Raw genomic sequence first — 17,971 nt, forward strand, 5'->3', positions numbered from 1 at the left:
TCTAGACCAACATCAACATGAGAATGATCATCATCGGAATTGGAATTGGTATCGGCTCAGCCATAACCATCATCAACAGAAAAAAGACGAACTGCCAAATAGTAAATCAAAATCAGTGAAAGAAAAAATACACATCTGCATATGAGGCGCTCAGCGCCAAAACGGCCTAACCACACATGAGCAAAAAAATCAAACTGACTATACGACGGCTGGCCTAGGCAACACCGCGTGTTGCCAGGCGCAATTTGAAAAAAAATGTTGGACAGTTTGATAGTTTTTAGCCTATACGTACTCAGGACAGTTTGTCTTTGACTTCAAAAAATCACATTAAAAAAATGGAATTTACCTGTGAACTTTATCGTCCGATAATTTTTCACAACTTTCGACGTGGATAATCACGACAAGAGTGCATCGGTCAAATTAAGTCTTTATATGTAGATAAAGGGCCATCCTATAGTAATATGAAAAACTGGTTTAATGAATTCAATCGTGGCCGACGCTAGCTAGAAATCGAAAGTCGTGAGGGTCGCCAAAAATCGTTGGGCCAGAAAAAAATTACGCCGTGCGTGAATGGATAATGCAAGATCGCCATGTTATATACCGTGAGATAGAGGCATCCTTGGACATTTCTTCCACAAACTAACATTTGATATTGCATGAACATGAAAATAGATTTTTCTCGTTAGATACAGCAAAATTGGACAATCGCTCAAAAAAGGCTCCTGTGAATTGGTTCAAAGCAAGTGTGCATAAAATCGATCGCGGTGCTTCAAACGACGTTTATAAGATCATCACAGACAACGAATGTAGATCTATGCTTAGGAGCCCAAAACAAAACAGGAATCGACCGTTTGGGTCTTCGAAAGCGAGCCAAATCCAATGAAAGTTGTTCATTTAAGAAGCACTTCGAAAAAATGGTCCCTGTCTCTTCGGCAAAACTGACCTTGTGGCGACTATACGACTTCAGAAATGAAGGACGGTTAATTCTGAGTGGTACACTACAATTTATTTGCCAGAAGTCTCCTGAGGAATTTGAAAAAACGAACAAGAGAAACGAATCTTTCTGCATCATGACAATGCGATCTCTGATCGGACAAAACGTGGAATTGATGGGTAATACACCGTACAGCCCTAATTGGGGATCCCATGACTTTATTTGATTCCAGTGTATCAAGAAAAAAAGGCGTGGTCAATGATTTTCGTCGCCAGAAGATGCTGTAAAATCGTTCAAAAACAATGTTTTGGATGTGTCTAAATCGGAGTGGGAAAAGGGATTCAACCATTGATTTGAGCGCATGAAAAAGCGTATAAATCATGCTGAAGACCACTTAAAAAACACAATAAAACAATTTTTGATGTTAAATATCAGTGATTTCATTGTTAGGCCAGATAGTTATCGTTCAGCACTCGTATTCGTTTATCAGAAGACATAAGCAAGAATGCCAAGCTCTTTATAAAACGAGTAAAGTGAAACAGTTCCCCAAAGCGGGGGATATCTCCAGAACTGTTTAATTTCTACCTTTCTGAAATTCCACAGCCTTCAGACTGCAAAGAGATCGTAATGTATACGGATGATTGTACGATTTTGGTCCTACAGTCGATGACATATGTGATGGGTTACTGCAGTTCTTCCACATGAGGAATATAAGAATATCCGCCGCTAAATCAACACTAGGATGAATGAAATGAGACTCCCCCTGAACATGTTTGTCGATGGTGTCCTGATTCTGACCACTAACTACCCCAAGATATTGGCGTCACCAGAGGACCATCTTTCTAAGGAGGTGAAGATTATACCGGTGCATCAGCAAAGGCCTAATTTGTAACATGGGCATGTCGCGAGAAACATATATATTTTTAGCCAATGAAATAAGTTGGCAACTGAACTACTTATTGTTCTATTTATTCGTTAAGTTTTAATGACAGAAATACATATTTCTAGGAACATGTCCTTGTTAAAATAATAGGTAAGCAAGGACATTTGTAATGAGTTTTATGCAGGGTTAGCCCACCTCCTGTATCTACTGTTTATCGGTTTCAAGACGCCTTCGACACCATCAGAAGGTCATATCGGAAAGTTAAAAAAGGAAGCATCCAACAAAATAATTCGATGAGGATGTAGAACTCTCACTTTTGTCACAATGGAAACATGAGTCAATTGTTTCCAGCGTACGTAAAAGTACTTTATGAAACACTTCCAACGGTTTCGTTTCGTATTTTCTATAGGAAGAATACAAAACAAAACCCACGTTGACCGAACTCGCTGTTTTGTTTCTTTTTGTTTATATTCGTGAGTGCGAACAAAACGAGTTGCGAAAAGTTCTCAACTCCACAACAACAGATAGAAAACGAAACACATGAACATTTCAATGAATGATTCGTTTGGTGGTTGAAAACCCTCAAGCACATCAAGCGTAGTACGTTCTAAGTATGTTGATGTTAGCTCATAGGGTTTTTAAGCAATCAACTGTGCGTGAAAATCGGTTCAGTAGTTTTGTAGATGTAACATATTTTAAAAAGTGGGCGTGGTCAAGCCTTTTGTCATGCAAATCAATTTCAAAACCGTTACATTCGTTATTATTGTAAATATAGCATTTTTAAAGAAATAGGGTATAAGGGAAGTTCCCGCCCCTTCCGAAATTCCACAAAATATGTTGCATGTTGCATATGTTGTTGTACATTCCTTGAAAATTTCGGAAAAATCAGTTCAGTAGTTTTTGTAGAAAAGATTAAAATTTAAAATTGAAAAAGTGAGGCGTAAAAGTGGTCGTGGTAAAATAAAAACCTAAGTTGTGTTATGGAGAACATTTCAAAAAAGAATTGTCCAAATCTGTCCATCATAAGTTATCCAAGTCTTCCATAACTAAAAACTCAATATTGCATTGTTTTAGAAGGTAGTATAGCCTAGTGTTATACAATGCAATATAGAGTCTTAGTAGTTATTTCAAAAGGATCCGGCTAGATCTTTGTAGTCAGTTTCATTTTTTTGTTGGGCATGTCGGTTAGGCCGTTTTGGAGCTGAGCGCCCCATATATAATATCTAACTCATCGAGATAATGCTGGTGATGATGAAAAATAGTATGTAGTACACAATATATACTAAATAAGACACACTTTAGTACATTTAGGCTTTGTGGGCTGGTTATGCTTTCTTCTTCTTGTCGCGCTTTACTGTGTGCGCCTGACTATTCATAATGGGAATTTTTGTGGCAGGCAATACACAGCTACTGCTGCTGCTGATTTAATCGTTGCTACATGATTTGGAATTTGTTCTCAGCCAGCTCTGCTAATTCATTCATTTCATTTCTAGTCTTAGGTTTGTTGAATAATTAAGAATGATTTAATTCGTGGCTACTTTTTTCTTTTTTTGCTTTGCTTTCTTATTTCCACATTTTAGACACATTGTCGAATTTGAATTTGAACTTGTTGCCTGCAGTAGTTATGTGTCATTGGCAAATGTTTTTAAAAACTGACAGTATACCTAGGCAGGCATGTATTCTGCGCAGTATATTTAAATTAGTCTTAAGTATATTTGTGATTTTAAATTAGTTAGGCAGATTTCGGAATTCATGGCAAGGAAACGTTTGGAAGATATAACAAATTAAAATTTTTATATAATTTATTAATTCATGTTTAAAAATTATAACATTATTATTCTTAACTTTATTTGTTTGAAATATGAAAATTCAAATAGAAGAATTAGGAGGCTTGCTTTCATTTGAGGAGAAATGGGTGGTGACAGTCTGGAATAAAAAAACAAATAAAAGTATCATTCGAATTTGCCGACAGCTAAAAACCCTCAGCTTATCACTGCACAAAAAAACTTTAACAGGAGTTGTGGCCAGCGTCGCCGACTGTTTTTGGTCGGAAATCGTCAAAAAAATCGACAAATCGTCAACAAAATTTGGAAAATCGTCAAAAAATCGTCATCATGATCCAAAACTAGGTTTGGTTACCGTTTAATGCGATTTGTTAGCCGATAGGTTTGTCAATGAGACTGACAACATAAAATGTACAACACACAGCAATATATATAACCCAATCTCACTTAAAGGGTTGTTCCTAGTTGGGCAGACCAAAAAAACTCATTTTCTTGAATTGTTTTCAAAGAAACCACCAAATTTTGTTTAAAAAGTTCTTTCACCAAGAAAGAAAGAGTACATCTTGTACTACTTTTGGTATTTTAGTTGTTGAAAAATATTGCAAAGTCTTGTGGTAAATGGCTATCTGCGAAACCCTTTTTTGTAAAAGCGTTTTGCGATGTCAACGATGACTCGGAAACGGATGGGTCGATTATCGTACATGTTTGTAAGCATTTTAAGAACCTTTAAATCTTGCATTAAGGCGAAAAAGAATTTTAAACAAACTTTAAAAAAAAAATTAAATTGAATTAAAATTGACTGTTTTTTTGTAAAAAAAAATCGGGCAACATTTTTTTTTAAATTGTCTCTCTTATGGGCGAGCCTTTTATTTAATAAGCTCACCAAACCATGTGGAGATCGGTCAATTCGGTTTCGAGCTATCGTTGGCATCGACTTCAAATATGCCATTTCGAGAAAAACGCGCTTAAAGTATCTATGCTACATACATATCTCAAGAAATTGTTCCCTTCTTGATTTTTTGTAGCATACTCTACACTGCCTATACTTCAAAATAAGCCAATATTTTTTTTTTTTTTGAAAGTGACAAGTAGAGGTGACCCCTTAGGTACCGCTAAGTACCACCTTTCAGAAGATGATAGTTTTCCCCGTGGTTTTCTAGCTTGTACTAATGCAGATTAGCTCAAACATTGCTTGCTTGTCGGTACACGTACATTTGGGTGATGGGCAGTCGAAAATCGACAAAAACTCTCATTAAAGAGGACATGGGTAGGAAGTATTATATCTCGAAAAATGTTCAAGGAAGATTTTCATTCATTAATGCTAAGCTTACATTTACGAAATCCACTCGATTTCAACTGTCACTTCCATAGCTCAAACGTCAAATGAAATCTCATTTGGATTTCATTTGACGTTTAACCTATGGATTTGACAGTTGAAATCGAGTGGATTTCGTAAATGTAAACCAAGCATAACAATCCTACATGAAAATTTTCAGCTGATGTAAATCAAAGATGAGGCAAAAACTATGAAAATACCTCTATTCCAGATATGTGCCTATATAAAGCCAATCCGTCTCTAAATTGTTTAAAAACATTAAAATAGCTCATGAAACCGAGTTTGGAATATTGCTTTCCTTAAAGACTTTCGTAAAATTCTGGTCAAAATATAGTTATCGTGTTTTATTTCATGCAATTCGGGATTACTTGAAAAATCGTCATTTTGGATCATAAAATCGTCAAATCGTCATTTTTCAATTTTAGACCAAAAAATCGTCAAAATGACGATAAATCGTCAAATTCGGCAACACTGGTTGTGGCCCTAAATGACCAATGAACAGAAATCTAATTTTAAAAACAAAAATATAATTTGCGTAAGATTTGTAAGTTTTCAGCGTACATTTGTAGGCTTTTAGGAGAAGTTATCATAAACAGTGGACCTAACTTTTTCACTAACAGACCACGGTGCGCCTGAACCAACTTTAAATGGAAGGTGTTTACACCTGGAAAGTTTTTGCGGATTCTGAAAGTACAATGTTCATAGACGAGAAAAAACAACAAAATCTCGTCGGCGCGCTTTTTAAATAAATCGCGATGAAAGTTCACATTTTTAGGATTAGAATGTTCGGAATAATAATAATTATCTTAACTACTACCCATTTTAAATGGCACCGGCAGGCTTTTTATAGATTTTAAGTCATTATCTCAGAAAGTATGGAAATGGAAAAAAATTAAAAACGATCCGAGATGAGCTGTTAAACTGCACTTTTACCAAATTTTGTGTAGGACGTACCCGAAGGAACCGATATAGTCCATATTCCACCTAATACATGACTACATAAAATAATAAATTGTGCACTGTTTGGACCACTGCGAAACTTCCTGCGAGAGTTATCTTGTGGATTTGCCATTTTAGTTGGTGCCGCCAAAGTTTCTCGGAGCTTTTAGGCCTTTATCTGAGGAAGAATGGCCTTGCCCTCGAAAAAAATACCATCGTAAAGGGGCAGCAAGGACAATATGCTGAGAGAGATCTCAAAACGATCCGAGGGGAGATCTTTAACTTCACTTTTTCCGAATTTTGTGTGTAAAGTGCCCGAAGGATTGGACCGATATAGTCCATATTCGAACCCGATCTATGTCTGAAAGTAGTTTTACCATATGCAAAGTTATGACCAATTTGGTTATTCCTTTAGGGAGCTATCGTGCCCACCATTTTACTGAAAAATGTTGAACTTTTGTAGGGGGAGGGGGTACCGGAAGAAGTGGATCGATATGGCCCATCTTTGAACTTAAATTAATTTTGGATAAAATATTAAGAATGACAAATTTTGGACCCGATCTGTTGCTTCGTTCGAGAGTTATCGTGCGCACCAGCCAGACAGACGGATGGACATTACTTACATACATAATCGAGTTCAAATTGTCTGAAACATATTTCGTCCAAACATACTTGGTGTCTAAACCCAGTATAAAAATAAAAATTGGGCGGGTCTTCTGGAACTTTGCGGCCATTATCGAAAGAGGAATGTATAGCCTTGTAACAAAGACCATAAAGACTACCAAAAACTTTAGTGCCAGAGATGTGTAAAGAAGTTACCCTAAATATTGAGAAATTTCAGCCAATAAACCCTAGCAAACAACAATGTAATGTTGCAGTCATGGTCACAGCGACTACCCGCTATTAAAATTTTACCACGATACGAGAAATGACCTTAAACTTAATTAATCTGAAAAAGTTTTGAACTTTTGCGGAGAAAGACCGAAGAAATGGACCGACTGAAGAAGACCACAAGGTCTTCGTATAGAAGACCACAAGGTCTTCGGATAGAAGACCACAAGGTCTTCGTATAGAAGACCACAAGGTCTTCGGATAGAAGACCACAAGGTCTTCGTATAGAAGACCACAAGGTCTTCGGATAGAAGACCACAAGGTCTTCGTATAGAAGACCACAAGGTCTTCGTATAGAAGACCACAAGGTCTTCGTATAGAAGACCACAAGGTCTTCGTATAGAAGACCACAAGGTCTTCGTATAGAAGACCACAAGGTCTTCGTATAGAAGACCACAAGGTCTTCGTATAGAAGACCACAAGGTCTTCGTATAGAAGACCACAAGGTCTTCGTATAGAAGACCACAAGGTCTTCGTATAGAAGACCACAAGGTCTTCGTACAGAAGACCACAAGGTCTTCGTATAGAAGACCACAAGGTCTTCGTATAGAAGACCACAAGGTCTTCGTATAGAAGACCACAAGGTCTTCGTATAGAAGACCACAAGGTCTTCGTATAGAAGACCACAAGGTCTTCGTATAGAAGACCACAAGGTCTTCGTATAGAAGACCACAAGGTCTTCGTATAGAAGACCACAAGGTCTTCGTATAGAAGACCACAAGGTCTTCGTATAGAAGACCACAAGGTCTTCGTATAGAAGACCACAAGGTCTTCGTATAGAAGACCACAAGGTCTTCGTATAGAAGACCACAAGGTCTTCGTATAGAAGACCACAAGGTCTTCGTATAGAAGACCACAAGGTCTTCGTATAGAAGACCACAAGGTCTTCGTATAGAAGACCACAAGGTCTTCGTATAGAAGACCACAAGGTCTTCGTATAGAAGACCACAAGGTCTTCGTATAGAAGACCACAAGGTCTTCGTATAGAAGACCACAAGGTCTTCGTATAGAAGACCACAAGGTCTTCGTATAGAAGACCACAAGGTCTTCGTATAGAAGACCACAAGGTCTTCGTATAGAAGACCACAAGGTCTTCGTATAGAAGACCACAAGGTCTTCGTATAGAAGACCACAAGGTCTTCGTATAGAAGACCACAAGGTCTTCGTATAGAAGACCACAAGGTCTTCGTATAGAAGACCACAAGGTCTTCGTATAGAAGACCACAAGGTCTTCGTATAGAAGACCACAAGGTCTTCGTATAGAAGACCACAAGGTCTTCGTATAGAAGACCACAAGGTCTTCGTATAGAAGACCATAAGGTCTTCGTATAGAAGACCACAAGGTCTTCGTATAGAAGAGAATAAGGTCTTCGTATAGAAGACCACAAGATATTCGTATGGAAGACCGCAAATCTTCTCATAGAAGGCCACAAGGCCTTCTTATAGAGACCGTGTGGTCTTCTTCAAGTTCTTCTTTTGGGACACCACAAAGTCTTCTTATAGAATACAACAATGTCTTCTTGTATTTGCCCACAATATCTTCTTTTTTAAAACAACATAGTCTTCTTCCATATGATCTTCCAAAAGTCTTCGTTGTTGTTTCTATAGAAGACCACACGATGATTAAAAAAGTCCACAAGTTGTCCTTTATCGAAGAAATATTACGATGTGTAAATTGGTTACCATTTTAGAGAACATTTTTGAACTTTTGTGGGAAAGGTCCCTGAAGGAGTGGACCGATATGGTCCATCTTCAAACTTGATTTAAGTTTGAACAACATATTACTAGGTGCAAAGTTTGGAAGAAATCAATTGGTCGCGTCAGAGTTCCATTCAGAAAGACAGACTGCGCACTGATAGGGCTAAATCGACTCCTAATTGGCTAAAAAGGAATTTTGAAGCATTTCCAGAGTAGCTGATATGCTGATGAGCTGCGTAACTAACAGCGAAACCGGTCAAATAATTTGGTGTTTTGTGGGTTCGAATCTTCGATTATTCAGCTCAACTCCAACGGGAAATTAATTGAAAGGAATTTCGTCTAGGGATAAGTAATGGAAAGCCATAACCAATTTTTCGATTTTGGTCTAAAATAAAAAATGCGATTTTTCGGTCTGGCGATTATTTCAGTTGTCCTAAACCTTTTCATAACCGCAGAAAATCGATTATTCGTAGATTTTCGAGTTTTCTTTTGAAGCTGTGAAACCGCCATTTCAATTTATGGGCAAACTCGAAAATCGATCAAGATAATCGATTATGCAATTTTCCCTCCAGACAAAAGTCGACTACGATTTTTAGACTTTTGACTGCAAAAAGTCGATTAATCGAAAGTCGACTAACCTATCCCTAATTTCGTCTAAACATACTTGGGGTACAAATCCATTACTCCTCGTTAGCAGTTAGGCTGAGATTTTAAAATGTTTTGCATTCATCAAATTCATACGTTTTAACTCTTAAGCCTATTCTTAAAACATCTACATTTATAGACCTGATGGTCCTTCAAAAATTTTCTGAAAAGCTGTTTTTTTCATTTGGACTTAACAACAAAACTGACAAAACTTTACGTCAATACAAAAACTTACAGCTATGTGACGTACATATGTATGTGAATGTCTATGTAGGACTCTGATCAAATAACACCTATCCAAAATAAATAATAGTTCTTGTTTAATTTTCAACAACAGCAACAACAATCACAGAAAAAAGTTTTGTTCTGGCTGTTTAAACAAATCACTTGCTTGCTCGCATCTAATGCACGTTAATTTCCGTTTATCTAAGTGAATGAGAAGTGTGCGAATGCTTGCTATAGCATTCACGACTACCTACAACGTTGACTTCTGCTACAGCATCCAGCTAAGCTGTTACTTTTGTTTCTCTCTACACTTGTAGGCTGTCATCGTCCGCCGCCGTCTGTCTACACGCTTTGTTAGTTGATGGTGATTCTTCTTTCTTACAACTACCTCCATTCAAATATATATTCTTTGTATTGTGATTAGAAAATTTCAGTTGATTTTCATAATTTATCGAGTTTAGTTGTTGTTATCGGAAATTGTCCGAAAGAAATTGTCGAACAAGAAAAAAAAACAACAAAAAACCCCGAAAAACGGATAAAGCTCGACTTTCTCGACTATTACACCTTTATTTGATTGTTTTTCTTTTCGTATACTTTTGAAATTAGCAGTTGTGTGAGCTAACCGTGACCAAGCAGAACAAAAACTAAAAGAAGCAAAGAAAAAGAAGACAAATAAAAGAAGCAAAAAAGTATGTTCTAAAAATAAACCACAATGGCCTAAGTTTAGGAATTTTGTTTTTCTTCTGTTAATAAAAATAAATACAAACAGAAAAAAAGAAACCTTTATAAATTAAAAATAATTGCTTAACTGTTTTGTGAGAGCATGTGTGTGTTGGTTGGTTGGTGTCTAATTAAGAAATTGTGCGCACAAAAGCAAAAGGGGAAATGTGGACATCAGCGAGAAAATACACGAAGGAAACGGAAGTGCGAAATTCTTTTGCAAAAACTCAAGTGTAGAAATTAATAATAATATAATTGTGTATAATTTTTAAGAAGTAATATAAATACAATGGTGTTTTTCAGAACTATTTAAGAACGATAATCGTCAAATTCCTAAGAAATATTTTTTCAGATTTATAAACATGAATTTCTTAAAGAAAAAACACATTTAATGGCTATAGATAGAGAATAGGGGATTAATGAATAATATCATAATCATAAATACCAAGAGCGGCGTAATTCTGGATCTAAAAAGCTCCATCTTTTAGTGATTCTTTATGAAAATGTTTTAAAGAACTATCTGTGACATTATTCTAAAAAATATATTTTTGAAAGAACATTATTCTTAAACAATTTTTTGGGCAACATTAAAAAAGAATTGGATTTAAATTAGAAACAAAGCCTGGATTTCTTCAAATATTTTTTTGAAATAACGTGGACTTTCTAAATATATTTAAAAAAAGTGAATTTTTTTAAATATTTTTTTATCTATCGCGGATTTTTACAAAAAAAAATGTTTGAAATAATGAGGATTTTTAAAAAAAATTTCTTAATAATGTGGATATCTTTTAAAAATATTTTTTAAATAACGTAGATTTTTAATTTTTTTTAAATAAGTGGATTTTTAATTTTTTTTCTTTTTTAAAAAACGTGGATTTTTTTAAAATATATTTTGAAAAACACGTCGTTTTTTAAAAAATATTTTGGAGATGACGTGAATTTTTTTATAAAATATTTTTTGAGATAACGTGGATTTAAAAAAATATTTTTAAGATAACGTGGATATTTTAAAAGAAAATTTTTTTGAGGATAACGTTGATATTTTAAAAAATATTTTTTTAGACAACGTAGATTTTTAATTTTTTTTTTAAATAAGTGGATTTTTAATTTTTTCTTTTTTAAAAAACGTGGATTTTTTAAAAACATTTTTTGAAAAAAACGTCGTTTTTTAAAAAATATTTTGGAGATGACGTGAATTTTTTTATAAAATATTTTTTGCGATAATGTGGATTTTTTATATAATATTTTTTGAGATAACGTGGATCTTTTAAAAAAAATATTTTTTAAGATAACGTGGATTTAAAAAAAAAAACATTTTTAAAGATAACGTGGATTTTTTAAAAAATATTTTTTAAGATAACGTGGATTTTTTAACAAATATTTTTTAAGATAACTTGGATTTTTTAAAAAATATTTTTTAAAATAACTTGGATTTTTTAAAATATGTTTTTTGCAACACCCTGAATTTAAAAAAAACAGTACTTTTTGAAAAGCCTGAATTTAAAAAAAAATATTTTTTGAGATAACTTGGATTTTTTTAAAAACCTGAATTTTTGAAAAACCCGAATTTTACAAAAAAATATTTTTTGAAAGAACGTGGATTTTTAAAAAATATTTTTCTTATTAATGTGGATATCTTTTAAAAATATTTTTATAAATAACGTAGCTTTTAAAAAATATTTTTTTTTGAAAAAAAGTGGATTTAATTTTTTTTCGAATAACGTGGATTTGTTAGAAATATTTTTTGAAAAAAAAACTCGTTTTTAAGACATATTTTTGAGATTACGTAATTTTTTTAAAAAATATTTTTTGCGATAATGAGGATTTTTTAAATAAAATTGATAGAAATAACGTTGATTTAAAAAATATATATATATTTTTAAAATAACGCGGATATTTTAAAAAATATTTTTTAAGATAACGTGGATTTTTTAAAAAATATTTTTTAAGATAACGTGGATTTTTTAAAAAATATTTTTTAAGATAACGTGGATTTTTTAAAAAATATTTTTTAAGATAACGTGAATTTTTTAAAAAATACATTTTAAGATAACGTGGATTTTTTAAAAAATATTTTTTAAGATAACGTGGATTTTTTAAAAAATATTTTTTAAGATAACGTGGATTTTTTAAAAAATATTTTTTAAGATAACGTGGATTTTTTAAAAAATACATTTTAAGATAACGTGGATTTTTTAAAAAATACATTTTAAGATAACGTGGATTTTTTAAAAAATATTTTTTAAGATAACGTGGATTTTTTAACAAATATTTTTTAAGATAACTTGGATTTTTTAAAAAATATTTTTTAAAATAACTTGGATTTTTTAAAATATGTTTTTTGCAACACCCTGAATTTAAAAAAACAGTACTTTTTGAAAAGCCTGAATTTAAAAAAAAATATTTTTTGAGATAACTTGGATTTTTTTAAAAACCTGAATTTTTGAAAAACCCGAATTTTACAAAAAAATATTTTTTGAAAGAACGTGGATTTTTAAAAAATATTTTTCTTATTAATGTGGATATCTTTTAAAAATATTTTTATAAATAACGTAGATTTTTAAAAAATATTTTTTTTTGAAAAAAGTGGATTTAATTTTTTTTCGAATAACGTGGATTTGTTAGAAATATTTTTTGAAAAAAAATACTCGTTTTTAAGACATATTTTTGAGATTACGTAATTTTTTTAAAAAATATTTTTTGCGATAATGAGGATTTTTTAAATAAAATTGATAGAAATAACGTTGATTTAAAAAATATATATATATATATTTTTAAAATAACGCGGATATTTTAAAAAATATTTTTTAAGATAACGTGGATTTTTAAAAAAATTGCAACAACCTGATTTAAAAAAAAAATATATATTCTTTTAAAAAACTTAATTAAAATTTTTTTTAAATAATGTGTATTTTTAAAAATATGGATATTATAATGTGGATATTTTTTAAAAATGTTTTTTAAATAACGTAGATTTTAATTTTTTTAAGTTGATTTTAAAAATGTTTTTTTTTACATCTTTGTTTTTATTTCAGCTTAAGTCCATATATTTTTTTTTTAATAACGTGGATTTTTAAAAATATTTTTAAAAAAACGTAATTTTTTTAGAAATATTTTTGAGATGACGCAAATTTTTAAAAAAAGTATTTTGTCGATAATGTGGATTTTTTAAATAATATTTTTGAGATAACGTGAATTTTTTAAAAAAAAATTGCAACAGCGTGATTTAAAAAAAATTTTTTTTTGAAAAACCTGAATTAAATTTTTTTTGAAATAATGTGAATTATAAAAAAAAATATTTTTCTTAATTTTTTTAAAGTTGATTTTAAAAATGTTTTTTTTTATATAAATTAAAAATATTTTTGGAAAAAAACGTAATTTTTTAAAAAATATTTTTGAGATGATGCAACTTTAAAAAACAATATTTTTTGCGATAATGTGGATTTAAAAAAAAATTAAATAATGTGGAATTTTTAAAATTTTTTTTGCAACAACGTGAATTTAAAAAGAAAAAACATATTTTTTGAAGAACCTGAATTAAAAAAATATATATTTTTTTTGAGATAACGTGGATTTTTTAAAAAATGTTTTTTGCAACAACGTGAATTAAAAAAAAAACATATTTTTTGAAGAAATTAAATTAAAAACAAGTAAGAACAGACTATAGTCGGACGGGGCCGACCATGTGATACCCTATACCACTATCCCTGTGCACTAGCTTTCCGGGCTAGCTTTTGATAAATGATAACTTTTATTTAAATGTATACATTTATTAAGTAATAAAGAAAACAATAACATGTTGAAATAATAATCTACATACATATATTTGTTCTAAAGCAATAAATGTAAAACAGTAACTAATGCAATACTATAAGTGCAAGAATTTTGTTCTCATGTGAAAATGTAACATTAAACTATGTTATAATCAATTTTATTAAGATAACATATGAAACATATTTCGGCGAAACGCGTCTTCTTGGGATAAAGTTATAAGATGTGCATTAGAAATTTTACCAATTTTCACACAAAAGTTTTGATCAATTTAACCCGCTAAATATTATCCGATCATACCGTTGACTTGCACGCTACTTCTTCATCTCAAACCAAAACTACGTTTAAAATTTCGCGCCGATCGGACTATTATTGCGACCTACAGAGCGGCTACAAAATCGAGCAAAAATTTTGTTTTTGGTCCATTTCATCCCTTTAACATTTCACGATCATCGCCAAAAACTAATCAGTTCTATTCTGGTCCAAACCCGACCTCCATACTAAATTTCGTGACAATCGGTCCATAATTGCGGCCTCTAGCTTGATTACAATTTTTAATGGACGGACAGACGGACGGACGGACGGACGGACACACATCGCTAAATCGCTTTATCTCGTCGAGATATGAAGTTTGGTATACCACATGAGGGGTCTACGACGAATATTTCGCGGCGTTACATGAATTTTTGGGAAAACAAACTTATTATACCCTTTTCCACATTGTGGTATAGGGTATAAAAACATATTTTTTGAAGAAACTGAACTAAAAAAACATATTTTTTTAAGAACCTGAACTAAAAAATATATATCTTTTGACATAACGTGGATTTTAAAAAAAAAAATGTTTTGCAATAGCGTGAATTTAAAAAAAAAAACAAACATATTTTTTGAAGAACCTGAATTACAAACAAATATATTTTTTTGAGATAACGTGGATTTTCTAAAAAAAAATTTTTAAGATAACGTCGTGAATTTTTAAAAAAATATTTTTTAAGATAACGTCGTGGATTTTTAGAAAAAAATTTTTTAATACCGTCATTTAAAAAAATATTTTTTGAAAAATCTGAATTTTAAAAAAATGATTATAATGTTTATTCTTAAGATATATATTCTTTTTGAAATAACGTGGATTAAAAAAATATTTGTTGAAATAACCTAGATTTTTTTAAAAATTATTTTTTGAAATAGCGTGGATTTTTTAAAAAATATTTTTTTGACATAAAATGTTTAAAAAAATACTTTTTGAAATAACCTGGATGTTTAAAAAATGTTTTTTTTTAACTAGGGGGGATTTTGTACAAAATATTTATTAAAACAACTTGGATTTTAAAAAAACATGTTATTTCAAAATATAATAACGTGCAGTTTTTAAATAGAATTTTGTGAAACAAAGTGAATAGGCAACCAGAATTAAAAAAAAATCTGAAAATAAGGTTTTTTCTGAAGAAAATCAATTTTTGAAATAACCTGAATTTTTAAAAAATAGTTTTTTAATAGCGGCTAATTTTTAAAAGAATATTTTTTTGGTTTTAAAAAAAATATTTTTTGAAAAAAACGTGAATTTTTTAAAAATTAATTTTTAAATATCTTCGAATTTTTAACAATATTTTTGAAACACAGTGATTTTTTTAAAAAGAATACTTTTTGCAATATTTTGAAAATATTTTTTGAAATGATTTTTGAAGCAACGTGAATGTTTTAAATAACATTTTTTCAAACAACATGCATTTTTTAATTATATTTTTTGGACTTGGAGTGCCGTGGTTATTTTAAATATATTTTTATGGGACTTGGATTAACGTGGATTTTTTCAAAATATTTTTTGAGGATTGGATTAAAAAATTATACTGAATTTAAAAACAAAAAAAAAATATTTTTTAATTGTTAATTTTTGTGTTTTTGATGGATGAATTAAAAAAATTGAGGTGCAGATTAAAATTACATATGGCGTGGATTTAATAAAAAGTTTTTTAATAGTGAATTAAAAAAATAAGTGTGAATTTAAAGAAAATAGATAATATTTTAATAAAGAAGTTTTTAAAATATATTTTTTGAGACATGAAGTTTTTTTTATATAAAAATATTTTTTGTGGATTGGACGAAATTATAAATTATTTATTTTTTAAACTAAAAACAAAAATGGATTTTTATAAGGTTGTTTTGTTTTACGTATTTTGTTGAGGTTTGGACGAATTTATAAAATATTATTTTTATTAAATTAAAACAAAAATTAAATACAAAATTAAAAAAAAATTGATTGTAAAAAATTGAGACTGTATTTAGAAAAATATTTTATTAGGGCAAAGATAAGCGCAGTTTTTCTAAAATTATTTTCTGAGTATTTTTTTAAATATTTTTCGAGGCGTCAATTTAAAAAATATATTTTTTTAATTGTGGATATTTAGGGGTAAATTTAAAAAATTGGGGGCGGATTTACGATATAATATTTGTTTCTAATTGTTATTTTTGTTTTTTTTTTTTTCTTTTTGTTGAGGTGTGAATTAAAAAAATATATCATGGGACGTTGGTGGCGTTTTTATTGATATAACTGTTGCAATTTGGTGTTTTCAATATAGTTTAACTTAATACCATTGTTGTTGTCGCATGGAAAAATAGTTTTTTAGGCTTGGGTAAATTTATATATTAAAAAATAGTTTTTGATTCAACATGGATTTTTTTATTTTTTTTAGCGAGGCGTGGATATTTTTGTTAAGGTTTTTAGACATCATGGATTTTTTTTTAAATAGGCGTTTTTGAGGATTTTTAAAAATATTAATTAGGGCATATTGCATATTTTAACGATTATGTTTAACGAGTATTATTATAATTGTGGATTTTAAAATAATTTTTTAATTTTTGAAAAAAACTAATAAATATTTTGTAATAAATTTTTGTATTTTTGAGGCTGGATTATATTTGCACACAATTATACAAATATAATCCAGCCTTTAAAAAGCAAATACTTTTCGAGGCTTAGATAAAATTAAAAAAAATATTTATATAAATTTAATAAAATATATGTTTTGAATTTTGGATTTTCATAAAATATTTGATGAGTTGAGAACTTTAAAAAAAAAATATTTTTTTTGAGGCCTGTACAGTTAGTTCCACGTTTTGGTATAGCTCCCATAGAAAGGTGTCCGCCGTTCTATTTTAAAGGTTTTTGCCACATTATCCACCCAAAATGGCTAAAATGTTGTATTTCTTTAAAAAAATTAAATAAATTAAAAATTAAAATTAAATAAATTATTAAAAATCACAACAATGCTGTTTAGTTATAACAATCCCATAGCCAAACAACATTCTTTATACAACATTCTTAATAAACGTTTACTTTAATGTTGTTAATCTGTGTTTATTAATTAATTATTTATATATGTCCTTTTTTATTTGTTAAAGAAATGTATGAATAGAAATGAAAAATTAATTATTTAAGAACTAAATAACTAATGTTATTATATTAAATATACAATTAAATATTAATGAAATTAAATTATTTAATTAAATATATGATTATCTCAAATTGACTCGAAACAAATTCAAGCTACTTCATCCGTCACAAAAAAAAAATAAAAAATAAGAGCGTGTAATAAAACTTAAGAGATTAATTTAAATTGCCAACAAAATAATATATAATAAATTATTTTCATTAAAGGTTCAAAACTGTCTAAATAATTAATTAGCCATATATAGTCAATTAACGAAGTCAAGGAGGTCACATTTCCGGTTTTTTTTCAAAAGACAATCCCTTTCACTGTGGACCTCCACTGCCATAAGTTTATCATTTAATGTACTTGGAATTTTAATTATTGACATTTAAATTATTGAAAATGTTTTTTAAACAGACCCACATCCATACTCTATTCCACCTCCTCTTCGCCTCTTACAAAGTAAATTTTTGTTTCAGTTTTTTGTTGTTGTTACCTGGGAATATATTTTTTTCCCAACTCATCATCAATGCCCAAAACCCCATGTACTTTTTTTAAAGAATTGTTCATTCATATATGAGTATTGTTGTTGTTGCAGCTTTTGTTGTTGTCTGATTGACATGATTTTATTACTGCGATGACGTCACACAAGAACGAAAACCTTGCATGTTGAGACCACATAAATACAGTGCACACATCCACACGCAAACAACAGAA

The 17,971-nt window shown here is 30.3% G+C and overlaps 1 protein-coding gene across 7 annotated transcripts in view; it reads left to right on the plus strand.

The window, feature by feature from the left end:
- LOC141387347 (putative fatty acyl-CoA reductase CG5065) overlaps window positions 1-17,971 on the plus strand; it is a 197,436-nt gene that overhangs the window by 137,713 nt on the left and 41,752 nt on the right. The window contains exon 1 of one of the 7 annotated variants that reach the window (XM_073956914.1): window positions 9,651-10,024. The exons of the other annotated variants lie outside the window; for them this stretch is intronic. The gene's annotated coding sequence lies outside the window, so the exon portion shown is untranslated. Of the gene's footprint in view, window positions 1-9,650; window positions 10,025-17,971 lie in introns of those variants that run through there. 7 annotated transcript variants of the gene reach the window in all.

The sequence above is a fragment of the Musca autumnalis genome, unplaced genomic scaffold (assembly GCF_047663935.1).
Source record: "Musca autumnalis isolate F117 unplaced genomic scaffold, ASM4766393v1 scaffold_5, whole genome shotgun sequence".
NCBI classification, from domain to species: domain Eukaryota; kingdom Metazoa; phylum Arthropoda; class Insecta; order Diptera; family Muscidae; genus Musca; species Musca autumnalis.